Here is a 9,611-nt window from a genome sequence, read left to right as displayed (position 1 = left end):
TGAATCCTGGTCCGAATAGCCCCATGATCGATCATGACTTCATACTCCAGTTGTTCTCTGGTTACAAAGATTGGCGCACCCACGGGCTTATTCTCTCTGGCCACAACGGATTGCACATGTTCAATATATGCGCCGAGCACTTGCCTGTTGCAGCATGGAACAAACTGCAAAAGTTGTGACCCAAAGATGGCAGTTGGTCAAGCATATCATAAATCGCTCAAATTGTTGAAAATATCAGAGAATTGACTCTTGGAAGAATTTGGCACATAGGGCCCGCAATACTTGTTTCCGATATGGTACTGCTTGCGAATTCCATTCGGCCCCATCCAGGATGTTATAAACTTTGCTAACACTGATATTATTGCTATAGGGAGATTCTTGATGAAGTCGAATGCAATAGGGTCTATGGTATCATGTGAATTCCACTGAATTTTGTATACCTTGATTCAAACACCAAAGTACTCCCCAGGTCAAATAATATAGGAGTGTTTTTTGACACTAATGTGGTATTAAAAGAAACGTTCTTTATTATGGAACGAATGGAGTAAACAAGATTTTCAGAACAGTCTTCTTGAACACATGTAAAGCTTCAGGCCGATTCATACAGTACTCCACAAAAACACATAATTTTTATTGTGTCGACGAATTATTACCTGTTCTTCCATCCAGGCACAACTATGAGGTTTTCAGAATCAGGAGCAGGTACATGTGGATTACAAACAGGGCCGTAAGCACATGAATTAGCGCCCCTCAATGTAGCCGGAGGCGTTATTAATCCGGTGTGCACACTGCACAAATGAGACCAGATTATTTGAGGACATGAATGAGCTTAAACATGAGAACTGACATACAACTGATTTAGCTCCGAAACAAGATAAATCATACTTGGGGTCTGCCGTCGCATCTCGGATATGCGCATCTTCCGGGATTCTCGAGCGCTCCCTTCATTACCGGACTGCCTGAGAAGATTGGATTGCCGGCGGCGGAGTTGGATCTGTGGCCCGGCACAAAATCCATATTGGAAGGGGATTCATAACCTCGCAGGGGAAATATAGCTCAATTGGAGCCCACCCCAGACGAGCAAAGCGAACAGTATTGCAGGTTGATTGATTATTAATTGGTACCTATCGCCGTCCGCCGGAGTGATTTCCAGTCGGCTCCGCGCCGGCGCCATGGAATCGCCTCCTTGCACTCCGTCCATTGAACGATAAGTCAAGGAACGAGCAGGGTGGTGTGTATAGTGAGTCGTGAGTCGAAGTCACGGGTGCGCGTCGGTACATAGGAGGAGGTGGAGGACAAAATTCTGCAGAACCTACGATGGAGCAGTACCCCTATGACATCAATGACCGTAACAGCCATCTGCCACGGTAACGTGTGCACTAAAATGGGATTCCGTGACGGGCATCTTGAGGTACAGAGCGATGATTCAACCGCTACGATAGCGCGGCCCCGACGCAGCTGCTCTAAAAATCCGCGTCCCCTCTACCATCCTGGCGAGTCGCACGGCTCCAACCCTCTCCCGCCCTCATCTCGTGCTCCCCATCCCTTCATCCTCTTCTGCTGCACAAATACCAGCGAGATCCTCGCGGAGCACATCGATATCGTCGTCAACCTCGCGGAGCTTGATCTGGAGATCATGGCCTCTCACGGCCTCCTCCTGGTCCACAGATACTCCCAACTCTCAAGTGGCGGCATTGAAAAAAGGCATGTTTTTTTGTGCTCGAACTTCTTGTTTGTCCCCTTTGATTGTTGCTGGATGTGTGAGTTTGTGGTTGTTCGGGCTTGAGAGGCCGTCAAGCTGCAAAAAGAGTAGTAGCCAGATTACCGTACTAATTTTCATAGATTACTTACCAGGACCTTGACGAATCCAATTCTTTCTAGTTTGTCTGCTGATGTATATGTTATCTTTTTTGTTCCTAGCTGCAGCCCTCTGAATGTAATGTTATTGTTCTTAATTTCCCCCTCGCCTGCTCCCTGATCCGGGCCTGCTCCTAATCAAATTTTTTTTGTTTGGTTTCCTGTGTGATGCATTTTGGATTTGACGATGCAGGTGACTAGCCTTAGATGTGGTCTGATGTCCCAAGCTTCTGCCTCGAGGTCGCCATGCTTCACCAAGAATCATGACGGTGCTGCCTTGTGCTCGCCATGCGCAGAACTGCCTTCTGCTGTTCTTGCTTCTTCCCTATGATTTTTTAGTTGGTTGTCTTGAAGAGGGAACGACAAGCTGCAGCGGCCAGAGTAGTAGGAGCAACAGCTTCAACTCCCACGGCACGGTCTACATTTTTCTGCACTGATGTATTTGTTATGGTCCAACTGAATTAGTTTTGACTGAATCTTACTCTCTGCAGTCTGAGAATTGTTCTCTAGTCAAACTGCACGTCAACTGTTTGATGGAATGCCAGAAAAGAATGCACGGTCTTTTTCCTGGCTAAATTTTACTCTGAATTTTACGCTCTGGTAGAAATCAGTTCCTTTCCGAGAAAATGAAAAGCTTAGCTCCTGGCTGGATGGCTTCTACTACAGCGCACAAAGCTTGTTGACTGCGGTGCTACCAGTCTAATAGACCTAGCTTATTTACTAAGTACAGTATTTCGCTTTAAGCTACTCAAATGAAAAGTTTCTGCATAGTAAGACATGTGAATAGAGAAAATGTTAAAAAATACATTAGCTACTAAGTACTGTACGTATTTTAGGTAAGCAAGTAACTTGATGAAACGGACGAGGAAGTTCTGCACGGAGAGCATGGACACGCCAACGGCCGCTCTCTGAATATAGGCGAATTCGGCGAGGATGGCTTCCTTCCCTACGTCTGAGATGGTGAGTGCGGTGGCTCGGAGGCGATTCCCTCGTCCGACCATGGCCTGTGTGGACTCAATAACGCGGTGGGGCATGAACAGGCGGTTGTTTGGGTAGGAGGTAAACGACATGGGGGAGCACACGTTCTCCATGGATGGTGTGGGTTGTGTTGGTTTCTAGCACCGCAACGTTTTTCACCCAAGGCTGATGTGTGCTTTGGTAGCTCCCAGCTAGTACTCCCTCTGTAAACTAATATAAAAGCCTTTAGATCACTATTTTAATGTTCTAAATACTCTTATATTAGTTTACGGAGGGAGTACTTGGTTAAAACAAATGCGTCACACACACAGGCTGCTGCCCGCTACAGTCTGACGGCGTGCAACACCCATGGTTACACTAAAGCCGTGAAACCAGGGCACGCGGTCCCATGCGTTGGTGTATGAACAGGACGTACAGGGGCGGCAGTACGTGTCAGACAGACTCAAAATGGGTACGGCGCGCTTGACAATGACACACGGATACGATTCTGAACCTGACCATTTGTGGTATAATACATTTTGACCTAGAATCAGGAGGAATCACAGGTGGCCAGTGGAGATCTTGTATCCGTATCGCACGCTCATGCATCTTCTTTTCACCAGTAAACGGTGCAGCAACGATCGCAGCTGTTCAGTGAACAGATGCACATATATATGTGGATAACCAAAAATAACATCAACGTAATTAACTAACAACAACATCCTTTTTTTGCAGGGATAGCAACATCATCTATAGATGCCAAGTACTGCTTCTGACAACCACAGATCGCTGAAAGCACCTACAGACAGGCGCCTCAACACGTCCTCCGCCGCTTCCTGACAATGGTGGGTTGGATGCATGGCGGCTCCGGGGGAAGATTGCTAAAGCATTCCGGATCGCAATCGAGCTGTTGGAACACGAGGCGGCGGCGAAGGCAAGGAGGCACGCCAAGGAGAAGGAGCACTTGCTCCGGAGGGCTAGCCGGCGTGCTGATGGACCTGTCGGACGACGCGTAAGACGTCAGTGATGAATCAAGCTCTGACGACGACGACGACGACCCTCCGGCGGATGACGCCTATACCGACAGCCAGAGCAGCACTGTCGACCGCAATGGGAAGGGGTCGATGAGAAAATGGTGATTTCCTCCATCCTTTTTCCGTATAATTTAGTTATTTTTTCTTATGTCTAAGTATTGTCCGATCTATGGAAACTGTTTATTTTGGTTGTTCGATGATCCTATCTGTGAATTATGCCTGACTTCAGTAGGTTTGTTGCTCGGGCGTTGATCTACGTAGATTAAATTCCGTACGTTGTATGGTTATGAGGGACATAATTTATGAGACACAGCCACGGACGCACCAATATGAGGAGTGCTGGATTTGGTGACCGCGCTTGTATATGCTCTTATTGGTAAAATCATCGAGCAAACACGCAAACAAATAGAATGGTAGATCAAGATCAACTGACTAACACGTGCGAGGCAAAGGCGACAAAGACTACCACCAAGAAAAGAGCGACATGCCGATGGAAACGCCAACTACGGTCATGCTGTTGTTCAGAAAATATTGTACCCTCCCACTCTAGCTTTTTTTTGCTTTGTGCGCGTTGGTCTACATGATAGAGAACTAGAGAGCAAGTGGGTGTTAAGTAGATAGAGAGAGCGATAGAAAGCGGATTGTTATCGGGTGGGAGAGCGGTATATGGTACAACTTCATTGTTGGATTTCACGCGAACCTCATCTTACATTGTCGGAACAATGCACACCCACCCGAGGGCGCCCTTTTTTGTGCACGAGAACCTTCTCCATAAGGTGGATGTTGCACCCACCAACAATATTCGACACCGTATAAGTTTTTTACGATGCGTGCACGTTAAATCCGATGTTAAAGGACTAGAGAGGGAGGGAGGGAGGGAGAGAGATCACTGCAATGCTTACATTACACAAGAACCTTCGTCTTACATTGATGGAACCATGCATACCCACCAGAGGGCACATTTTTTTTGCGCACGAGAACCTTCTCCATAAGGTGGTCGTTGCACCCATCGACAACTTTCGACGCCGTATGAATTTTCCATGATGTGTGCGCGTTAAATCCGATGTTAAACGACTAGAGAGAGAGAGAGATATCACTGCAAGGCTTACATTACACAAGAACCTCCGTCTTACATTGATGGAACCATGCATACCACCCGAGGGCACCTTTTTTGCGCACGAGAACCTTCTTCATAAGGTGGTCGTTGCACCCACTGACAATGTTCGACGCCATATGACTTTTTTTACGATGTGTGCCCGTTAAATCCGATATTAAAGGACTAGATAGAGAGGGGAGGGGGGAGACAACTAAATATAGCATCACCATAAAACTTATATTACACAAGAACCACCATTTTACATTGTCGGAACCATGCATACCCGCACACGGGGCACCCTCTTGCATGTGAACGCGAACCTTTCATATACTGATGACGTTGCAACTACTGTACTTTCCACACCATGCATTTTTTCTGGACGACGATGTTGTGTTGTAATGCCATGTCAGTTTCTAATTGATTACATAACCCATTCACAACGTGTCATCACATTGTTAGATTACACATAACCTCCATTTTACATAGTCAGAACTACTTCATCGTTAGATTTTACACGAACATCCATTTTATATTACTAGAACCATGCTTACCCCCGACTGAGGGAACCTTTTCTTTTGCACACGAGAACCTTTCTTGAAGGTGTTGTCGCGGGTACTCACAGTAGTCGGGTTGCTCCGGGGCAAAATTGATGAGTTTTTCTAATAAAAAATGAAATTGTTGACTCGTTAGCCACTATCTACATAACCGAGTTATTGGGAAAGCGCCACGTGACCATTATGAAGGTGTCAGTCATATTTGAAAAGAGTTCGTGATGCACAAAAATAAGTCCATCCTGTTCAATACCGGATCCATAAGATGTGCACATCTTCTCTCTCTGTTGTAGTCATATAGATTAGCACACGAATCAAATGAAGACTGAGAGGGGGGGGGGTGGATTTAGACTGACTATGTGAGTGTGTGTGTGAGAGAGGGAGGTGAATGAGACTGATAGAGTGTGCATGTGTGTGTCTGTGTGTGAGAGAGAGGGGTGGTTGATGTAGACAATCTTATACATAGAGCTATTGATATGCATATGCATAGAGAAATAAATTTATGAGTTTTTCGGTGCAAAGAAATAAAATTGTTGATTCTGTGGCCATGTTCTACATACCACAATTATTGAGAAAGCGCCAAGTGACTGTGACAAAGGTGTCGGTCATATTCAAAAAGAATTCATGATATGCAAAAATAAAGTTCACCCTACTCAACACGAGATCCACAAGACACACGTATTTTTCCTCAGTTCGCCCTACTCAAGACGCATCAAAGTCTTATTCCTCGATGCGAGCACTGGTCGCACCTGCTCCAACTTTCTACTTGGCAGAAATGCAGGCAGCCTCTGTCTAGCAACGGCAGGCGAATTCTAGGAAATCCAATATTCGTGGGAACAAAGAGCTAGATACGAGGCAGCCTCTGTCTAGCAACGGCAGCCGAATTCTAGGAAATCCAATATTCGTGGGAACAAAGAGCTAGATACGAGGCAACCTCTGTCTAGCAACGGCACGTCACGGCAGCCGTGTCCAGTCGTTGCCTGCCGCTCCGCCTCCTCCTGCGCGGTTGCGGCGGGGCAACAACGCAGGCCCGTCAATACAGGCGTAGCGGCAGTGCGGCGACGACGCCGACTCCTACTTCATGCGACATCCGATTTGGATGCCATGGGGACACGGGCTCCTCCTGGATGATGGTGTCTTTGATCTGGACGCCGTCGTGGCTGCATTTGCACGGTAGGGGACGCAGGCTCCTCCTTCACCTGTTGGAGTGGGGACGCCGGCTCCCACTTCCCATGGTAGCGCAGTAGGGACGGTGGCTCCGTCATTATCTCCGTTTGACAGGTGAATTCCCCGACCGTTAGAGTGGCCTCCGAGAGGAGGCGTAGTTGTTGTGGCGGTCGCTGCTCTTGGGGAGGGGGAGTCTGGTCCTCCTCGCCGGAGGAGATGACGATATCCTCCTTGCCGAAGGAGCCAACCGCCGTACATGTGGAGGGGCCCATAGAGCTTTCACCTTCTCCGCCTGCTGGGGATTCTCTGGGAGGAGTAGGGGCTCAGAGAGGATGAAGTGTGGATGTGCATCGCCAGCGCACGACTTAAATAGCTGCTTCCAGGCCATCAGAAGGGCCGGTCAACCCGCTTTAATGCGGCGCAACCATGCTTTTAAATAGCGTGCTATAGCGTTTAGAAGAGGTCATGCGCTATGGGTATTTGGTCAAAACTTATGAACAAATATTTTAAATAGCGTGCTATAGCATCGCTATAGCGTTTAGAAGAGGTATGCCGCTAAGACCCTTAGTGCGCTATTTAAAACTATTGGCGCAGTGGCTGGAGTTGGTTTCTCGCGACGCGGCCGGGTGTGGTGCGGAGAGGAGATGGAGAGCGGAGGAGGGTGGATGGATGCGGTTATGTTGCCGGCCTGGGGTTTAAATAGTGGGCGGAGGGCTGGCCGGGCGGTGAGGTCCTTAATGGTGGGTGGTAGAGGAACGCATGGGTGGTGTCATAGTAGGTTCCTCGGCAATCATGTACGTTTAATGGAGGGAGACAGATGGAATGATGCCGTTTGAATGCAGAGAGAAGTTGCGTGCGCCAGGAAGTGGCACATCCGGTGCTCTCGGTCGGCGCACCGCATCATTGCCGGCTCAAGTAAGAGGTCATGTCCGTCCTGGGCCGACATGAATGCGGTGTTGACGCTGTGTAGCGGTGCTGACCACCGTCTGCCGGCGCACCGCTTCAATGCCGGCTCGAGTAAGTGCTCGTGTTCGTTCTTGGCCGACATGAATGTGGTGTTGATTTTGTGTAGCTGTGCTGACCACCAACGTGCGGATAAGCATGCGGCCATTGGAGAGGGTTTTAGATGGGCCACGGTTGCCCGACGTGGTCGTGGCAGCAGTCCGGACGCCCGCAGTGCCAACCTCACTTTATTTTTAGTTTGCAGAAAAAAAAGTGTGTCCAGACCGTCGAACAGACCGATGAAGAACCATGTTCAATGAAAAAACATGTTCGTACCACGCCATCCAAACGGTTGGGGCGGTTCGAGGATTCGCGTGAAGATGCCCTAATAAAAAAGACCCTATCCAATTCTACGGTAGGGTTTTAGTTTTTACCGTGATGGGTGTCAGAATAGACACGAGATTTACTGAAACAAAGTCAATGCTCACCCCCCGAAACAAGACGCCCGGCCCGTGGCTCATGGAATCCGGGGTTCAGAGTTTGTCTGTCATCGTTTTTGTCGGCCCTCCTTGAAAGTTATTGCGCAGACAGCAAGGGGCGGCCGGTGATCGCACTCACGCAGCGGCTAAAGCCAAGCGCGACCACTCTTGTGAAAGCCAAGCAGACCATTCGATGTCTGCTCCCCAAATACAAGAGGTTTAAGCGCAGCCGGAAGATCGACAAACACGTTTGTTCATAGGGCGGCGGCACACAGAAATCTAATGCTCGCAGGACATTAGCGAAGTGCCTGTCGGCACTGTTCGGAGCAGAAGATGATTGCTCGTGGGCGGCTACGGCCAAGTCCCTCCGACGGATATCCATTTGCCTCTCTTTGTACTGTATAAAAAGAGCAGTTTGGTCAGCAACAAAAATACATCGCATGCTTACTGACAAAAACGAACCAGAAGGGGTGGAACTTGTCATATATGCAATGGAGAAAGTGGTGAGTAATGTCGTTGTAGTTTGTCCACTGAAAAACAAGACATGCCAACATTGTTGTTCAGAGGTAGACACGCAGCAATCACCCCCAAACTGACCAAATGCATACATAGTTTTTGTCTGCCACACACCTTAAGGAGTACACCTGTACGTGCATGAGGGAATCCCGCCTCCTAATAGAGCCATTAACTATTACGTAGTCACCATTGCTGCTTGTGTTTTATAAAGTGATTTTTTTCAGAGGCGAGCCGTTACAGACGACACTTTATAAAACAAAGACATATCTGCATCACACGCGCTTACCTGACTAAACCCAACGCTTGCGTGTACTCTGAGTCGATCGTCCTGAAAAGCGACAGATGAATGGTTATTGAAATTGCCCACGTATTTGGAAAACATGATCAATAATGCAAGTGCCGTCGACCGTCGTCTAGAATGAAGTTAATTTCTTCTGTCAGATCCCTACGGTTCCATCCCACCAAGCAGTCGCGCCTACAAACAACATGGGCGTAGGAAGTTTTTTTTTCCAGTTAGTATGAAAACTACCAAAACCGGCACGCTTCGTTCTTGCATACCGTGCTGACATGCATCCCATGTATTGACAGGACCCCACCATACTGAAGCGAAGGAATTAGCATGGAAATTTGGTTCACATTCAGAGGCACCAAGTTGTTCGGCGGATCGAGGTACTGGAAACAAAACTAATATTCAACAAAAAATCTTCCGTTCATAAGCAAAGCGGCTGAACCAATGAATACGCACCTGCTGGTAGCTGTGGTGGATCTCTGCAACACCACCGGGCTGGACATCCTCGCCAGCAGGGACAATGGCGCCTGCAAATGCCGCACCATCTTCATTTAGCTAGGCGAAGCCGGCAGGATTTACATGTCCAGTCCAGCACGTTATAGTCCATTTACTAGTCCAGAAGGTGCCGAAATTTGTTCAGTTGGCTATACGAAAATGGAAGCTTTTACATGTCCATCCAGCACGCCGCAGCTCAGAACCTTTTGTAAATTACCATCATCAACC

General features: G+C 48.0%; 1 long non-coding RNA gene across 1 annotated transcript; it reads right to left on the bottom strand.

Annotated features, from left to right (window-relative positions):
• Positions 1–7: 7 nt before the first annotated feature.
• Positions 8–2,423, bottom strand: LOC125520484. The gene is made up of 4 exons (XR_007288689.1): positions 1,125–2,423; positions 886–994; positions 654–788; positions 8–164 (listed from the first exon to the last, which is right to left on the bottom strand). It is a non-coding gene; the product is annotated as an uncharacterized LOC125520484 (long non-coding RNA).
• Between the last annotated feature and the right edge of the window lie 7,188 nt (positions 2,424–9,611).

The sequence above is a fragment of the Triticum urartu genome, chromosome 7 (assembly GCF_003073215.2).
Source record: "Triticum urartu cultivar G1812 chromosome 7, Tu2.1, whole genome shotgun sequence".
Lineage (NCBI taxonomy): Eukaryota > Viridiplantae > Streptophyta > Magnoliopsida > Poales > Poaceae > Triticum > Triticum urartu.
Note: the sequence above shows the minus strand (reverse complement) of the source record. Positions and strands in the feature narration are given on the sequence as shown.